The sequence below is a fragment of the Triticum dicoccoides genome, chromosome 5A, assembly GCF_002162155.2.
Source record: "Triticum dicoccoides isolate Atlit2015 ecotype Zavitan chromosome 5A, WEW_v2.0, whole genome shotgun sequence".
Lineage (NCBI taxonomy): Eukaryota > Viridiplantae > Streptophyta > Magnoliopsida > Poales > Poaceae > Triticum > Triticum dicoccoides.
Genome location: NC_041388.1, coordinates 570190221 through 570209769, shown reverse-complemented (window position 1 = coordinate 570209769; position 19549 = coordinate 570190221). Strand labels below are relative to the sequence as shown.

The following is a 19549-nucleotide window of genomic DNA, read 5'->3' as shown; positions in this document are numbered from 1 at the left end:
ATATTTGCTTGATTGTTGGACACGAATAGTGCTATATACACAGTCCCTAAACCTAGCCAACATTGGTTCATGAAAATCAGTGTTACCTCCATAGTGAAGCACAAACATTGTACTAGAGTAAACTTTACTATTTACAGTATAATGCGATATGTTTTGGGCATCACTAAGCATCTCCAAAAAAGGCATGAAGGGATACTGACAACCAGGTAGATATTTATGTGATTTAAATTCCACACACCTTTAGTACACTTCTGAAATATGTTCATATTTTTCCGCAATACATATTTTCATGGCAGCATGGAGGATTTCAAAGAGTTTGTTCATGTCATCATGCCTAGCGGTGGATCGTGGAATGAGGAATGGGGGTGGGGGGTCTTGAGCAATTGGGTTAGAAAAGTGTGGTTTTTTTCACCCGTTGCAACGCATGGGCATTTTTGCTAGTGAACCTAAAGTATTGATTTGGCTTCATGAATGTTGATACTTTTTTTTAGAAGTTCGGTCAAAGTAAAGATATTTTGACTTCGGACAAAACTTATATGCAGATAAAAAAGGACCGGTGAGAGTGCTTGTCATTTCATTATTTCCTTCCTAGTAGCCTATGATCATGATGGATATAAATATATATCACTATAGTGATGATAATAATATTGACAACGGCGTAAATTAATATAGACCAAAGTGGATGGGCCATAATAACTTCAACAAAACCAGTTTCCATCACTGCTAATGTGACCGGTACCGGTAGCTCGTGGGAAGAAAACCCTCTACGTTTACATCCATCGTGATCAATGATCCTAGCCAAAATTCAACTTCCAAGTTCCATGAAAAAGATACCATAGTTTGACTAGTAGCTTTAAAGGTTCATTGGCTATTATGTTCTTAATTTTTATAGTTTTAGAAACAATAGGTATGGCTAACTATCTCAAGATAGACATCCACCACCAAATAAGCAAAAAGACTATTATATTTCCTAATTGGTGAGTGATTGGTTACTGACCAACTGCTAATTAAGTGCGATTTGGAGACTTTTCTCGAGCGTATAACTACCTCTGTTGGAGCTACAAATATATTCTTGTAGTGGCAAGCTAATTATTGGCTAGTCAACATGCACTTCACAATGAGAAACAACGTGCATGACATGGGCCGGTGATGCCCATGTCATGTGGGTTGGGTTGTAACGGTATTAGCCCGGTTTTCTGTCAATTAACCAGGCAATTCTCTTCTCCTTAATCAATGAAAATGGCAAATCTTTTGCCTTGTTTCAAAAAGTTAAGTAAGGACTCAAAGTAACATGCCCACATGTAGATATTATTTCCTAATTAAATAGATATTCCTTGCATGTTGAATAAATATTCGAGCGGGAGGAGGGTCACAATCAATAGGACCAGCCTATGATCATGATGGATATAAATATATATCACTACAGTGATAATAGTATCGGTAACGACGTAAATAAATATGGACCGCACTGGATGGGTCCTAATAACTTCAACAAAACCAGCTTCCATCACTACTAATGTAGTCGGTCCCGATAGCTTGTGGGAAGCAAACCATTTACATTTATATCCAGCGTGATCAAAGATCCTTGCCTAAATTCAACTTTTAACTTCCATGAAAAAGATACCATAGTTTGACTAGTAGCTTTAAAGGTTCATTAACTGGCACATTTCTAATTTTCATAGTTTCAGAAAGAATAGATACGGCTAAGTATATATCTCAAGATGGACATCCACCACCAAATAAGTGAAAAAGATTATTGTATTTTCTAATCGGATAGTGATTGGCTACTGACCAAGTGCTAATTAAGTATGATTTAGAGACTTTTCTCAAGCATATAACCACCTTTGTTAGAGCTACAAATATAATATTCTAGTTGCTAGCTAATTATTGGTTAGTCAACACGCACTTCATAATGCGAAAGAACGTTCACATCAATGGACTTAGATCGAGGGAACTTCTCTATAAATGAAGCCATCGCCATCTTCGATCCCAGGATGCATAAATCAAATTAGTACGACAGTAGCATATCCCCCACTACCCTCGTGATAATATTGTCAAGTAGTTTCTCGCAAGAGCTGCTCATCTCCACTCTCCTGCTACGTGTCCCTATGTACATCTACTTTGGTATAGTAGTAGAGCAAAGAACCAAACAACGCTTCCCACAGACTAACCAATATTGCACATGCTACCTTCCTTCCTGGCCAACGCCCACAACTTGCGTGACTATCTCATCATACTCCTTGCCGATTCAGGCCACAACTCCAGGGTACATGGCTAGGTCAGTAGCAGGATGCGGTTACTCATCACCTGTGACCCCACGAATGTCCAACACATCTTCACCACAAACTATACCAACTTCCCCAAGGGAGCAGAGTATGCCGCTATCTTTGATATCATGGCTGGCAGCCTCTTCACCATTGATTGGGCAATGTCTCTACATCCACGCGCAAAAATCAAGAGCGTGCTTATCAGCCCGTGGTTGGTTTCTATAATGGCAACTTGTTACTATGACAAGTTAGAGAACAGCCTTCTCCCATTCTTTGCCGACCTGGCAAGCAGCAGCGATGGGCCTCGCTTCGCTCTGCTTTGGCCCAAGCCTACCGGTGATGGGCCTTGTTTTGCTCGCTCTTCAGAAGTTTGTCTTTTTCTTTATACTTGAATTTGGAGCATGACATAACAGAAGAATCAAAACTTCTATATCTATCCATCGTTAACGAAGAACCTTGTCTAAATTACATTTTGTATATCCATGGAAAGGAAGAGCTGCAGTTACTATCTATTTAACGCGTTGGGTCACATTCTCTATGTGTGTCTCATATGTGTGGGCTCTTCTCGTTTTTGTAACACCATTGCCGTGTTGCAGAGTTTTATTATATGTGGTTTTGTAGACTAGAGAATGGGAGAAACTAATGCTACAGAGGCGCATGCACGAGTGTTGGATAGTTTGGCCTTTCTGGTGACATTGCGGTTGCACTCGGTGGTGTCTACGCATGGCTGGGTCGATGACGGGAGATGTTTTTTCGGTGTCCGCACCACACTGCTCCCACTAGAAACCAATGCCTAAAGTTTACATATAAAAATAAAAAAATTGGCGGATCTATGTGACTGCTAGTTCCATAAAAAAGTTATATATTTGTAGGTATATTACTAGATTATTTTGATTTGCTGTTCAGGTTTTATGCCCACCCAAATCGATTGGCTTTCATATGGACCCTAGTAGTTAATTATTCCTATTCCCTCCGTTCTTAAATATTATTCTTTTTAGAGATTTCTATTTGGACTAAATACAGATGTATATAGACATATTTTGGAATGTAGATTCATTCATTTGTTTTGTATTTAGTTCACTAGTCGTTGACCCGTACATCTACACGGGCTAGCAACTGTAATGTTAGATACAACAAAGTTGTTACAAATTAGCAATGCCAGACAATAATATGAATATCTGGATATGGGTTATTGTTGCCACTGATGCATGTTTGTCTTTGTTGGATTCCCAATAAAGTTTATGATGTTAAAAATGGGTCCCGATAACTGCTACACGTGTGGTGTATCGGGTAGTTGTGCCACACGCCTCGTGTGGTATGGACAGCAACCAGCCCACAACCTACGTGTCGGCAAAACAATTAATGCGCACACACATCTTTTTTCCCTCCTGAACCCTCTCACACGTGTGCGTGTGGGCAAAGTTGATAACGCCCACACGCCCGTATGTCAGGCCTCGTACTCTTCTGGTCCCGCACGCGACGCGTGATGCCCACCGCGCGTCCGCAGTTGCCATGGTCTAGACCCTCGTCCATGTTCGTTTATCTGCAGTTGCCATGTCGCTGAACTACAGTTGCCATGTCGAACAACTGCAGTTGTCATGGTTGCTCAACTGCAGTTGCCATGTATGGTCTGATCTAATGTAGTTGCCATGATTTCATAACTTTAGGAGTTGCCACATACTAACGCTAGGCAGTTGAGAGAGTTGCCATGTGCTCACAAGCATGCTAGGGCAGTTGCCATGTAAAAAGGAAGAGTTGCCATCTCCTTACGTGTACGTTAAGGCAGTTGCCATGTACGTGCACGTTGGGGCAGTTGCCATGTACCATGCAAAAACACATGGCAACTCGGTAAAAGACAGTTGCCATCTGCTTACATGCACACTAGGCAGTTGTCGTGTACCCTGCAAAAACACATGGCAACTCGGGTAAAAAAGAGAGTTGCCACCTGCTTATAAAGCACACTAGAGACAGTTGCCATGTGCGCTGCAAAAACACATGGCAACTAGCAGCTTACGTGTGGGAGAGGAGACGGGCGTGTGGGCGAGATGGCAAATGCCCACACACCAGCCCTTGTGCATGACTGAAAACTGGTGTGTGGGTGAACTGCTAAATGCCCACACACCGGCCCCTCCGTGTGGTAAAACGGATGTGTGGGTGAACTATGTCACACACCACACACACGCCTTGTCCTATGTGGCACAGAAAATCAGCCAGATTGTGTCAAGATTCGTGCATATAGTACTGGACGATGATGGATGCGTGTGGTCGAGATGGTCAACGCCCACACGTGTGGGCGTTAACATTTTCGTAAAAAATGGTTTTTTTCCTATTACAGGTACTGTTTTTTAAGGACGCTATCTTTTCTGTTTGAGGAACAGATGGATTTTTTTACAACGTTGGACATGTCACATGCCATTGTTTGGATGGGGACATTTATGTTTGGCAAGATTTCTTTTTATCAGATATAAATTTTCAATTCAGTGGTCTACTTAGTTTTGATGACTTGAACGATCCGGCCATATACAGGAGCCGTCGTTGCCTAAAAAATGTACGGGTGCCAATGTACATGCTTTCTCTTTTTTGGGGAGAGATGCTTTTTTTTCTAATTGGCAAGAAGGCTTTCACTATGAGCTGTTTTTTTTATGTAATGCCATCATGGCGGATTATATTAAATGTGGAAATAACGATACATCATCCGCTAGTACATGTATTAAAAAATCCGGTGGATCCACATTCCAGACAATGTTTTGTGGATCTACCAGTTGTCTAGCTAACAAATCAGCAGCTTTATTAGCCTCCCTAGGACAATGATTTATTATGACATGATCAAAATTGTGAGCTAGAAAGGAGCACTCCTCGTAAATCGTCGCTGCTGGTCCTATGGAGTTGCCGCCATGCTCCATTATATCGACAACCTCCATGCAGTCTGATTCGACCATGATCCTGTTACATCCCACTTGTCCCGCAAGAATTAGTCCGTTCAGAAGGGCTCGAGCTTCAGCTGTGGCAGCGTCATCCACGAACGGTATACCACAACATCCCGCTGCTACAAACCTTCCACGATCATCTCTGATTATGGCACCCGTCCCACCTGAACCAACTTCATCATTAAAAGATGCATCAATGTTTAGCTTGACATATTCTTCCTTAGGTTTGCGCCATCCATGTCTTATGATTCCTGTCTGAGTTTTCTTGTGAGCCCTCGAATAATTGGTCACCAAAGCGGATATGGCTTGAGTTGTGTCGTGTGGCTTCTGGATCTGCTCACCATGGGTAACTTGTCGACGTTCCACCATATATACCACACAGCAGTAGCAATTAAGTCGTTACACGGCATTTCAGGTAGCAAAGGAGCCATCACTAATGTATTGAGGAGCAAGCCTCCCAGAATTGACTGGCCCTCCTCGTCGAGCATACATGCATCTTGAATTACATCTTCCATGCCTAGATTCATCCAAATCTCCTTCACACGTGCACATTGGAACAAAGCATGTCGTATACTTTCACAATCAATAGAACAAAGTGGACATTGGCTGCTCGTTTGAATGTGACGATTTGCTAACACCCCTTTGCATGGTATAGCTCCATACAATACTTTCCAACAGTGAAGTTTTATCTTAGCCGGTACATGCAAATCCCATAGAATTTTCCATATCTTGGCTCCAGTAGTACTCCCTTCCCGTTGAGTACGACGCAACTTTCGCCCATGCTGATGATCCCACTCAGCATGGTAGGCGGATTTAATTGAGAAAATGCCATTCCTGTTAAAATGCCATGAAATGAAGTCATCCATCATCCCAGTGGCCAATGGAATTTTGAGAATACGGTTAGCATCATTGGCCAAAATATGTTCTTGATGAGCTCTTCATCCCAAACTCTGTTTTCATGATCTATCAATTCAGATACTTTCGTGAGCACAATGTTTCCCCTTCGTGTAACTATACTTCTGTTCGGGCTGCTAGGGACCCATGGGTCCTCCCATATATTAATTTTCTCACCGTCTCCCACGCGCCAAATATAACCCCTCTTAAAGGTTTGTATTCCTGACCACAAACTTTGCCAAGTAAAGGAACTACCTTTTTTCAGTCGGCAATTCAATAAATCTCCATCAGAGAAATAATTTGCTTTCAACACCATGGCACACAAAGATTCGGGTTCTGCAATTAGGCGCTAACATTGCCTAGACAACATGGCCAGATTGAAACAATGCAAGTCCCTGAATCCCATACCACCTTGTTTTTTTGGAACACACATTTTCCACCAAGCAAACCAGTGCATATGTTTATGTTGGTCTTCGTCTCCCCACGCGTATTGGGACACAACAGTGATAATCCCTTGGCATACCTGCTTAGAAAGCTTGAAGACCGACATAGCATAACATGGCATAGCTTGTGCAACTGCTTTCAACAAAGTTTATTTCCCTCCAAAAGATAATTTCTTCTCTTTCCAACCATTCAGAATACTACACACTCTGTCGACTAGGTACTGAAAAGTGTCTGTCCTATCCAGACCAACAATAGGAGGCAACCCCAAATATTTATCAGTAATTGCTTCAGTCATAATATTTAAGGAATTGCAAACCTCCACTCTAGATTCAACAGAGGTACAAGGGCTAAAAAAGATACTGGATTTTGCTTCGCTTACCATTTAATCCGACGCCGCACAATATTCATCCAAAGCCCTTCGTAGACTTGTAGCATTGTTGTTGTCTGCTTTCATAAGAATGAGCGAGTCATCGGCAAATAGCAAATGTGACACCGTAGGAGCCCCTCTACAAACTTTCACCCCCGTCAAATTTCCAGTCTCCTCTTCATGTATCAGGAGACTAGTAAGACCTTTGGCGCACAATAAGAATAGGTATGGTGAAAGAGGGTCTCCCTGTCGGAGTCCCCTTGATGGAGCAAAACTATAAGAGAAATCATTATTCACTCTCACCCTGTAAGTGACCGATGTTACACACTCCATGATAAGTTTTACCCATTCCAAATCAAAACCAAGCTGAATTAAAATCCCTTTCAAGAAACACCATTCCACTCTGTCATATGCCTTGTGCATGTCCAATTTTACTGCACAATTTCCAGTCTTTCCATGCCTCTTATTTTTAATGGCATGATAGCTCTCATAAGCGACAAGGAAATTATCAGTAATCAACCTTCCCGGTACAAAAGCACTTTGCATTGGAGAAATTACCTCAGGCAAAAGTACCTTGAGCCGGTTCGCAAGGAGTTTTGAAATCACCTTATACACCACGTTGCATAAACTTATTGGACGGAATTGGGTGATATGATCGGGGCTGTCAGTTTTTGGAATCATGACTATTATAGTTTCATTCCACCCATCCGGAATCTTCTTTGAGTTGACTGCAAATAAGACTTCGTCAATAAGATCATCCCCAATAATATGCCAGAATCTTTTGTAGAAAACTGCGTGTAACCCATCTGGACCGGGTGCTTTGAAATCCCCGATGCTAAAAAGGGCCTTCTTAACTTCATCTCGAGTATATTCTGCTGTTAACATGTCATTCATGGCCCGACTCACCTTCGGTTTTACCTTTGCTAGCACGTCCAGATCAGCATGTAGGACGCCTGACGTGAACAGTGTTTTGAAGTACTCCACCGCCAGGTTCTTTAAATCATCTGGATCCTCTACCCAGTCACCACTATCGTTTCTCAGTTTCTTGATAAAGTTCCTCCTCCTTCTGGCAGAGGCGAATCCATGAAAAAACGCAGTGTTACAATCTCCGTGACGTAGCCAGTTAACTCTGCCACGTTGCACCCAGTACAGTTCTTCTTGTTCTAACAAATTCTCAATTTGCATATGAAGTTCTTGCTGCCTTGCAACTGCCCCATCTGATAAAGGGGCGGTCATAACATCATTTAATTCACGCTGCAATTTTTTCAGCCTAGTACGCGGACCCTTAAGCACATTCTTATCCCATCGATGCAGTTCCTCATGAACTTCTGCCGTCCGGCCTGACAACGTTGGTTGTCTGTCCTTTGCTCGTTCCCACGCATCAAGTATGATTCCCTCAACTGATTCTTCACAAAGCCATTTTGCCTCAAATTTCTTAGGTGCTTCACATCTCATAGTTTGCACCCGTTCAGAATAAATAGTATCAATAAGAATCGGGCGATGATCAGACTTGTAAAACTCTTCATTGGTCACTCCATGATGGGGAAACATGGTGGTCCAACTATGATTACTGACCGCCCTATCGAGTCTCTCCCTGATTTGACCTCATCTCCAAGTGAAAATGTCACCATGATATCCCAGATCTTCCAGATTACATTCATCTAGTACATCTCTAAAAGCCTGCATGCATCGTTGGGGCCTGATGTTACCCCCATCTTTCTCGAATCCATGCAAGATTTCATTGAAATCACCGGCTACTACCCACGGCAAATCAACCATGGCCTGAAGCCCTCTCAAGTAATCCCATGTCAGATGCTTCCGGTCTCCCCTTGGTTCGCCATACAACCCAGTAAACCTCCATCCCGATGCACTGTTTTCATCAATACGAATATCAATATAGTTTCTATGAATTTCCGAAGAAGTGACCTTTATTTCATCCGTCCACATCATCACAAGTCCACCACTCTGGCCGTTGCTTACTGAGACCTCTATCCCTGAAAACTTCAACCATCGTTTGAGAATTTCTGCCTTTGCCTTACTCAGGTGCGCTTCAGACAAAAAAAATACATCTGGTTTTATCCGCTCATGCAATAACACGAGCGCACGAATTGCCGCGGATTTTTGCATGCCCTAGCAATTCCAACTAAGTATTTTCATTGCGACAGGACAAACCTATAAAGCAACAGAAGCTTGCACGTACCAAACCAGACTTTCAAAGCTGCTGACGCTTGCATGTAACAAAACAGACCTCCAAAGCAAACCACCTCCATGAGGCAACTCAATAGCACAATGCTTCAACGATCCACACGGCAGAAGAAGACAGACAACCTGACGGATCAAGTCGACTGGAAACAAGACGACACACCATCCATCAAGCCAGGCTTACGGAGGGGTCGGAAAAAAACAGCACGGCCTGACCTAGCACGCCGGCTGGAGACGAGAACAACCTGACTGCCGCAATGCGGAGAGGCCGGACTAAGCAGCGGCAACAACACCGGCCGCCGAAGTGGCGGCTGGCGGCGCCGCGAGACCTTCACTATGAGCTGTTTGTAACGGAAGGGGCCTTTTTTGAGACGGAGACTATCTCCTTTTTTTTTCTTTTTCTTTTTGAAACTAGACTATCTCCTTTCTAAAGGAACGGGCGGATACCTTTTGTATTTCGTTTCAAAAATTGGACGTGTCAGATTTTTTTTCTTTTTTGGAATAGACCACGGAAGCCAAGGTTACCTAAAAAATGTACATGAGCTGAGGAGATGTTTTCTCTTTTTTTAAGGAGCGATGCAACTCCTTTTTTAATTGCAGAAGAGTTTCACGAATCCTGCATGTCAAAAAAGATGTCGCATAGATCTTATAGAGTTTTTTTTTACATCTAAGATCATATATACTCCCTCCGTTTCTTTATCTAAGATGTATTATTTTGAACATGGTGACCAAGGCGCACAATTATAGAGGTATTATGACAAAACTACCCTTGGCAAATTTGTTGGTTAGTGGCAAGTAAATCCTTGAGTCCAAGAAAGTAAGAGATACATGCAATTCAGAGAGAGATAGTTTTCTTCTTTTGATACAAGGACAGACAAAGGAAATCAGGATAGAGATACTTTCCTCTTTCTGGAGGGATAAAAATGGAATTACGAGGAATTAGAGCAAATGCACCTTACATTGTGAAATTTAATGAAAAAACAAATACACCTAATATAAAGGAATTGAGGGAGTATAGAGTAATTATGGAAGGACTTTATCATTTGCTTTAAAGGAATATATGGATTTTTTTTCGAAACATTGGCCGTGTCATATGTCTTTTTGACGGCCGGAACCATATGTGTTATGCAAGTTTTCTTCTTATCTCGGACTTCATTTTACAATCCAACGGTTTAATTGATTATGATGGTGTACCTTAATTAAAACACTTGAAAGGTGCCTCTAATTAGTAAATATATAAGATTCTATTAGAATCTCTAAAAAGGTTTATATTTAGAAACAATGGGCGTACCTTGGTATTCAACGCAGGTTGGATCGACATTCGTGGGTAGAGGGTCACAATGGATATAAGATACTCTCTCCAGTTCTTTTTACTTTACGTATTAGATTTATGTCAAGTCAAACATTGCAAAAAGTTTAACCAAATTTATATTAAAAAGTATCAACATCAACAATACCAAATATATATGTACTATGAAACTACATTTCATAATCTATATCTATATCTATTAATAAAAGGACTAACACTTCATAAATTTCAAGATGATATGCCGGCTCAGTCTTTCGGATGTGCTCATAGGGGTAGGATGTGCATGTGTGCGTTCATAGGGGTGAGTGTATGCGCGTGTATATGAGCGCTTGCGTCTGTGCTGTGTTCAAAAATAAATAAAAGGGCTAAAGCTTCTTCCTCCCTAATTTTTGCTCGTTATTAGTTTCACCCTTCAATGTTCGTTTCGTCCGTCGTCGGTGAGTATAATTCGTCTGAGTCGGGTGAACTGAGCCCGCCCGTGCGCTCTGGCCCACCTATCATGTTTGAAGCAAAAAATGCATGCCGATGAGAGGATTCAATCCCCAAACCTAACGTCCAACAGATAATGGCACAGCCAACCGAACTAGTTGTGTTATTTGAAGAAACAAAGGTAGATTCAGTTGTTAAATAGTCCCACCTTGCTCCCTCAAGTCCAATCTACCCATTTTGCATACATCTTTAATCTCCTTGGTATATCAAGAAGCCATCTAGCGAACATAGTGAAGTGTGGGTCTCATGTTTCCTAAAGATAAAGAAGGAAAGAAGGGATTTCCTTGACAAAAAAATAGGAAGGTGGGAACCTGTCCGGTAATAAGAAAGAAAGGAGGGCTTTCGGGGATTAAAAGCAAAAAAAATAGGAAAGTAGGAAGTTGTCCCGTAATAAGAAGGAAAAGAGGGATTCGGGAAAAAACTGGGAAACCAGCCATCCCGTAATAAGAAGAAAGTGTCCTAACAAGGAAGAAGGAGAGAACAAAGAAGGAAAGGAGGGATTCCGGGAATTGAAAATAAAGAAAAAAGGAGGGATTTCTGGGATTGATAGAGAAAAATAGCAAAGTGAGAAGTCGTCCTGTAATAAAAAGGAAAGTGTCCTAACAGCCTCGTGATTTTTTGTGTTTTGTCCCATAATGAGTTGTTGATCTCTAAAAAGATTGTGGGAACAAAAGTATACCAGTTAGAAATCATTCAAAAGTGGCCCCCTCAAAAACATTTCATCCTCTGCCACTAGCTATAGTCCCACGAACGCGTAGTTTTACCCCTCCCATAAATGGAGAGAAAATTATGTTAGAATTGTTTAACACCTACAAGAAAAACTATGTCTAAATCATAATTAATTTTTTTACTTATTGTTCATGTACAATATATTTAAACAAATATAATGAAAAAGATAGTACATGTTAAAAATATTTGCTTGATTGTTAGACACGAATAGTGCTATACTACATAGTCCCTAAACCTAGCCAACATTGGTTCATGAAAATCCATGTTACCTCCGTAGTGAAGCACAAACATTGTACTAGAATGAACTTTACTATTTTAAAACATTATAACTGGGCACCCTAGGAGCTCTCTCAGGCTATCAGCCTTTGAAGCCGTCCGATTTCACGTTATGGTTGTCCCTGGCCATTGGATGCACAGTAATTTTTTTTTCATCACTCCCGTCCCCGCAGCTTCTTGAGGGCAACTACTCCCGTAACTTTTTTTTTGAGAAGAAGCTACTCCCATAACTTTTTCTGACTAACGTGGTTAACTGGGCCAAACGGCCCATCTGTCCGCTGAAGCGAGGAGAAAGATCGGTCCGAAAAGCACCAAACCGATCAATCGTGGGCGATTGGGGTGGTCGCTAACCATATGGTCCCTATCCAAGGCCAATGGCGATGGCGGCTGTGAGCCGAGATGTCATCGGAGTTCGAGCCCGTGCTACTATTCCTTAAAGCGTGTATGTGTCCATCCAGTCCCAATTTGAGGCGCACAGAGGAGCGGCCGCCGGCAGGCCGTGTGCCGGATGCGAGGCACTGGATTGGATTGACCAGAGGTGAGGAGCAGCAGGATCGGGTGGAGTCGCGGGAGCAAACAATAGCATGGTGGCCGATGCTGGACGGGAGCGGCGGTGCCTCCCCTGCGACCTTCACCTCCAGCGGTGGAGCCAACCGCGACTTCCATTCTCGTCTTGCGGTCACCCCTTGCAATCCGAGAAGGAAAGGGGTGCGGTGGCGGCAGCAAGGATGAGAAGGTTGGCAAGGAGACGAAGAAGGCGCCCCCGCTCCCCGTGCTCACAGACGTGCTCAGTATTCATATGTCTCGTGGCTTATGTTCTAGCAACCGCTTAAGGAGGAGAAGGGCAGAACGCCACGTACAGGTAAATGCTTTCATGGTGTCCCTTTCAATGTATTGTTGTTCGGTGGATTCTACCGTTCTCTGTGGTCACAGTGCGCAGGCGGCTCTTCCTGGCGTCATGGAGTTCAACAGAGAGGAAGGAGACATGGCGATGTGCACAATGTATGCAAGGAGCGTGGCCATGCCCATGCGTGTGCGTTGGTTGTTTGGGACCCTGCATGGAGTGGTATGCTTGGTGATGCACACAAGATTAGCCAAGAAATCCTGAAAAAATGCGCATCAACTGTTCAATTTATGCATATAGAGGCTCTTCGTAAGATAGAAGTTCATATTCTTCATATGTTTCTTAACCATGCTTTCCTGATCAGCAAAGAAATCCTGAAAAAATGTGCATCTTCTGTTCAATTTATGCATATAGAGGCTCTTCGTAAGATAGAAGATGATGTTCTTCATATAATCATGCTTTCCTGATCAGCCAAGAAATCCTGAAAAAATGTGCATATACTGTTCAATTTATGCATAAACGGCTCTTTGTAAGATAGAAGATGATGTTCTTTATATGTCGCCTTCATGCTTTCCGGAAAAGCATAAGCATGTATAGCTGACATCACCATATCTAGGCCTGGTTTATTATTGCGATCTCTGTCATACCTATGTGCAGCTCTTTTTTAGCTAATCCTTATTTTGCAGGTCTCGTGGTTCAATTCAATAAAAATAATGTACCCTATAGCATTTTTTCAATGTGACGGAACAGCATCCGAGAGGGTCAGTGCTGGACCGATAGGTGTCTCTACGAGTCTGCACATTATGTTACCCTATGATATGATCCTCCATGGAGCGAAATTATCTTCATATGTCACAAAAAACAAGTTTGATCGGTGCTAATGGGGTTGCTGCTATGAGTAGTCTTTTTAGAGCTAACTGTACGGACTTTGAGACAGATTCTTTTTGTGAAATGCTGCCTTCTGAAGGAGGTGCTCACAGATCGATTCCTTTTTTCAGAAAAATATCATCTTACTATGATCATGCTTTTAGACCTTCTGCTTTAGCAGTGATGCAGGTTATCCCTTTTTGCAAGAAAGGTTATTTCGTTGCTCATGTCTTTATGTGGCTGGGCTCTCTCAAGCAACAGGAAACACACATTTCGGCAGGGAATCACAAAGCTTTCAGCAGTAATGTCCAACAGGCTATTGTGAAACCCAACAAAATTGGATAGGGATGCCAAGCTGCTGATTTTCTGTCAGGTAAAACAATTGCTCATGCAAATGTATGTTCAGCTCTATTTTGTTGTTACAATGTTGAATTCTCTTTTAACTTGGTGTTCTCCTTACCGACGTTCTTTCCTGAGGACTGTCTCAGCTTCGGATAAACATCTATTATGTTCTCCGAGGAATAAGTAATAGCCCTGTCATGCTTCTAATGTGTTATTCCTTTGTTGTTATTATGGTAGTACGAACCCAGTTTGTTGTTTGGTTTATCTAAATATAAGAAAACATGGTTTCCATACATTTTAAATTACATAACATGTTAGCTTAACTATGGGCTACAATATATAGGTAAAATGTGTATCCTTTGTGACAAAGATTTCTGTGAATTCTCCCATCTTTTGTCCAGACTACTCTGTCATGCTAACAAAATGCTGGAAGGGTAATGTTTCGTATGATCAGCAGGCATGCCCGCCTGAATTGGGCGCCATGTTTTCTTGCAATAAAGGACTTTCTGATACACTTGAGAAGTAGCCTATAAAATTGAAACAAGAGTTTGATAATTGATTTATAAAGGACTTTGTGCGTTTAGAGTTTTGACAATGATAGACAACGGAGGAATGACCACGATCACTCTACTTTGTTGCTTCATCTTGCGGTACAATAATGATATGCCAAATTATTAGCATTATTATTTGGTATAAAGAATTTTAGGCGGCATTTATTTCTTCTTACATTAGTATTTGGAATAAACATTCCCCTGATTCTTAAGGTATTTAGATGAATAGTTTTTCAAATTGCTTGGTCATTCCATATCTAGAATTATCTTTTCCTTGCATTATATTTTAGAATAAACAGCTCTTGCATTTTATGTTTTTTTGCCAAATGGATTCTCCTACTATATATGCTTGATTTATTCAGAACATGTACAGCAGTGTGTCATGAGCATATGGCATCGTTGCATCTTATTTGGTTGTGTACAAATTTATCACAATATTTCCCTTTATGACGCATAATTAATTTAGTCCAGTTTAGTCCTCAGATATGTTCATCTTCTTGTTCATTAGATTTGATGAGAGACTGATGCTGCTGCGGCCATAAGTGCCGATGATTTCTGTACATGCACCGAACCAACTAAAGCGAACATCGAATGTGTAACTTCTTCCTAGGTAAGAATAATGTGCGCTCATGTTTGCATAGTCTTTATATAGTAAGTTTGCAATGTACATGACCAAGTGGGGCCACATGACTCGCCAAATAGTATTTGTTGTCTCTTGGATTGTTGTTTATAAAAAAATCATTTGTATTGATCTGAACAGAAAGGTCACATTTGCATTTTGGTTCCGTATGTATATGTAGTACTTTCACTGATCTTTTTTCTTATACAAACATACAGGGCGCAAGCATTCGGTGAATCAAATTCATCAAAGGTTGAAGGAGCTCATCCATCCAGTGAGAGCATTGCAGCTTCCCACATGCCATTTATTAATCCATTTGTTTTAATTGCATCAGATACTCCATCCTTCAATTGTATTGCCAATGTCACTTACACATATGTAATTAAGAGAGAAAATAGGACTTTGCAAGGATGTCAGACTACTTTTATTTCGATGTGTTTTGTTAAGAAGCTTTATCAAAATTACTATAGTGATCAGTTTCATGGAGTGCCATTTGTTTACACTTTCCTTGGACGGTCACCTGTTGGCACATTCATGGTCATGAAATGCCTATGTTGTAGATTTACGATACAATTTATTACTTGCTAGAAAAAACTTGTTGACATGGAACTAAGAGGATGGCCAATATGACCCGGAAAATATAGATGATGGTAGCTATATAAAATAATAAATATTGGTGTAGGTTCAGATGTTCTTTCACTGGAAATAGAAATTCAGTTCTTCCATGTCTATCTATTTGTAAAATTACTATCACTTTATTGGAAAAATAGACGGGCGCAGCAATGCACGCCAATCATGATCTAGTTTACAGTATAATGCGATATGTTTTGTGCATCACTAAGCAACTCCAACAAAGGCATGAAGGGATACTGACAACCAGGTAGATATTTATGTGATTTAAATTTCACAAACCTTTAGTACACTTCTCAAATATGTTCATATTTTTTCCGCAATACATATTTTCATGGCAGCATGGAGGATTTCAAAGAGTTTGTTCATGTCATCATGCCTAGCGGTGGATCGTGGAATGAGGAATGGGGTGGGGGTCTTGAGCAATTGGGTTAGAAAAGTGTGGTTTTTTCACCCGTTGCAACGCATGGGCATATGTGCTAGTGAACCTAAAGTATTGATTTGGCTTCATGAATGTTGATACTTTTTTCTAGAAGTTCGGTCAAAGTAAAGATATTTTGACTTCGGACAAAACATATATGCAGATAAAAAAGGACTGGTGAGAGTGCTTGTCATTTCATTATTTGCTTCCTAGTAGCCTATGATCATGATGGATATAAATATATATCACTATAGTGATAATAATATCGACAACGACGTAAACTAATATAGACCAAAGTGGATGGGCCATAATAACTTCAACAAAACCAGTTTCCATCACTGCTAATGTGACCGGTACCGGTAGCTCGTGGGAAGAAAACCCTCTACGTTTACATCCATCGTGATCAAAGATCCTTGCCTAAATTCAACTTCCAAGTTCCATGAAATAGATACCATAGTTTGACTAGTAGCTTTAAAGGTTCATTAGCTATTATGTTTTTAATTTTGATAGTTTTAGAAAGAATAGATACGGCTAACTATCTCAAGATAGACATCCACCACCAAATAAGCAAAAAGACTATTATATTTCCTAATTGGTGAGTGATTGGTTACTGACCAACTGCTAATTAAGTGCGATTTGGAGACTTTTCTCGAGCGTATAACTACCTCTGTTGGAGCTACAATATATTGTTGTAGTGGCAAGCTAATTATTGGCTAGTCAACATGCACTTCACAATGTGAAACAACGTGCACCACAATGAACTTAGATCGAGGGAACTTGTCTATAAATGAAGCCATCGCCATGTTCGATTGCAGGATGCACAAATCGAAGTAGTACGACAATAGCATATCTCCCGCTACCCTCGTGATAATAATGTCGAGTAGTTTCTCGCAAGAGCTGCTCATCTCCACTCTCGTGCTACTTGTCCCTATGTACTTCTACTTTAGGTATAGTAGTAGATCAAAGAACCCAACAATGCTTCCCACAAACTGGCCAATATTGCACATGTTACCTTCCTTCCTGGCCAACTCCGACAACTTGCATGACTATCTCTCTATAGTACTTGCCGAATCAGGCCACAAATTCAAGGCGCATGGCCCGGTTGGGTGCGGGATGCGGTTGCTCATCACCTGCGACCCCGCGAATGTACGACACATCTTCACCACAAACTACACCAACTTCCCCAAGGGAGCAGAGTTTGCCGCCATCTTTGACATAATGGCTGGCAGCCTCTTCCCCATTGATGGTGCACCCTCTCTTCGGCCGCGCGCAAAAATCCAGAGCGTGCTTAGCAGCCCGCTGTTGGTTGCTAGTATGGCAACTTGCTGTCGTCACAAGGTGGAGAATGGCCTTCTACCATTATTTTCCCACCTGGCAAGCACCGGCACTCCGTTCGACATGCAAGAAGTGTTTTCCAGGTTTATGTTTGACCTGGCTGCCACACCTCTCTTTGGCGTGGACCCTGGCCTCCTGTCCTTCTCCTTAGACATGTCGATGCCACCCATGGATGCCGCGGTCGCAATGGACACGGTCATGGAGGTGGGATTTATCCGACACTTAATTCCAGCCTCTTGTTGGAAGGCAATGAGGCGCATAAACATCGGCTCCGAGAGGAAGCTTCGCACGGCGCACACGGTGCTAAGAAGATTTGCTGCAGAGATGATCAAGGAGAGGAGTAAGATAACTCTCAATGGGGGAAGATGTGCATTGAGTAATGATGATGAACACGAGGATATTCTATCTTCCTACATAAATGACCCAGAATACACAGACAATGACTAGCTCCATGCTGTGCTCCTCAGCTTCATGCTTGCTGGGCGGGACACGATTGGTACCACTCTACCCTGGGTCTTCTACAACCTCGCCCAGAACCCTGGCATTGTATCAATTATCCGCAGTCAACTCTCACCCATTGCATCGCGCAAAGTACCCGCGAGTATGGGTGCCATGATGATCTTTGAACCAGAGGATACAAAACCTCTGGTCTATCTCGGTGTTGCGTTGTACGAGACTCTTAGGTTGTACCCATCGGCACCTATTGAGCGCAAGACAGTGGCTGTTGCTGATATCATGCCGAGTGGCCATGAGGTGAAGGCTAGGGACACCATCCTTATTTCTCTCCACTCCATGGGGAGAATGGAAGACCTATGGGGTAAAGACTGCCTTGACTATAACCCGAATAGGTGGTTGTCAAAGGATGGCAACACCCTGAGGTATGTACCATCTCACAAGTTCTTGGCCTTCAACTCAGGCTCGAGGATCTGCCCTGGCAAGGAGATTGCGGTTATGCAGATGAAGACCGTCGTTGCGATTGTGTTGTGGAACTTTGATGTCGAGGTGGTGGAAGGGCAGATCATCCAGCCCAAGCCGTCTTGTATACTACAGATGAAAAATGGATTTATAGTTAAACTGAGGAAGCGATAATTGTAACATTACACAATCCTTGTGTTTAAACTTACTTAAGGGCCCTGCATGGTTCTTCCCAGGCCTGGAATCTCAGTATTGTATTTATATACATTGATTGCTATTTATTTGATAAAATAATAAGGACATATGTTTAAATTTATATCTATTATTTGCATACATTTTCTGTTGAGTCGGGGACGAGGATGAGGATCGAAGGATAGCTTGCCTCGGAAGCATTTTCTGTCTCTCTTGGACGGAGGAGTGGGCATAGTTGGCCTGGTTGTGGATGTGCTTTGTATTTTGTCTTGTTGATGCACTCATGGTTTCTACTTAGAATCAATCAAGAGGCCATACCTGGATTATTAGCATTTTTGTTTGATTGAGCTGTATGTAATCAGATAGGTTTAGGTCGCTATTCAAGTTGAGTGAATGAATGCGCACCAGCTCCATGAACATTCGTCCTCATTGAGCCCACCTATCTACTCCACTGGTACCACTTTTTAGACATTAGCAATGAGAGACACACACACACACAGAGAGAGAGAGAGAGAGCAAAGCCATCTAATGTATGGCAAGAACAAATGTTATACAGTTGGCTTTGATATATGGGACCCCTTTGATAGTTTGTTTATCACTTTTGGATACTAATTATTTTCTAAGGAAATGTCATTTATCGCATGTGGAATCAACATCTGTTTTGAAGGACAGTCACAAAGGATATACATTTCTTTCTTCTGTTTCTATCGACCTACGACCACCATGGTCTTAAATATACACCACGATCAAAGTTTTAAATAGCGGCATAAGCGTTAGCAGATAAATGAGTGCTATAGTGCCGAGATAGCGTGCTATATATTTAAAATTATGACCAATATACATAATAATATGGATCACCATGAAATAAATATGAATCGCAATAAATAATAAGTAATAATAACATCGACAGCAAAATATCTTTCTTTGCT

The 19549-nt window shown here is 41.6% G+C and overlaps 1 pseudogene; it reads left to right on the top strand.

The window, feature by feature from the left end:
* The first annotated feature begins 297 nt into the window (after positions 1–297).
* Positions 298–18602, top strand: LOC119297919 (annotated as a pseudogene).
* Positions 18603–19549: the final 947 nt, after the last annotated feature.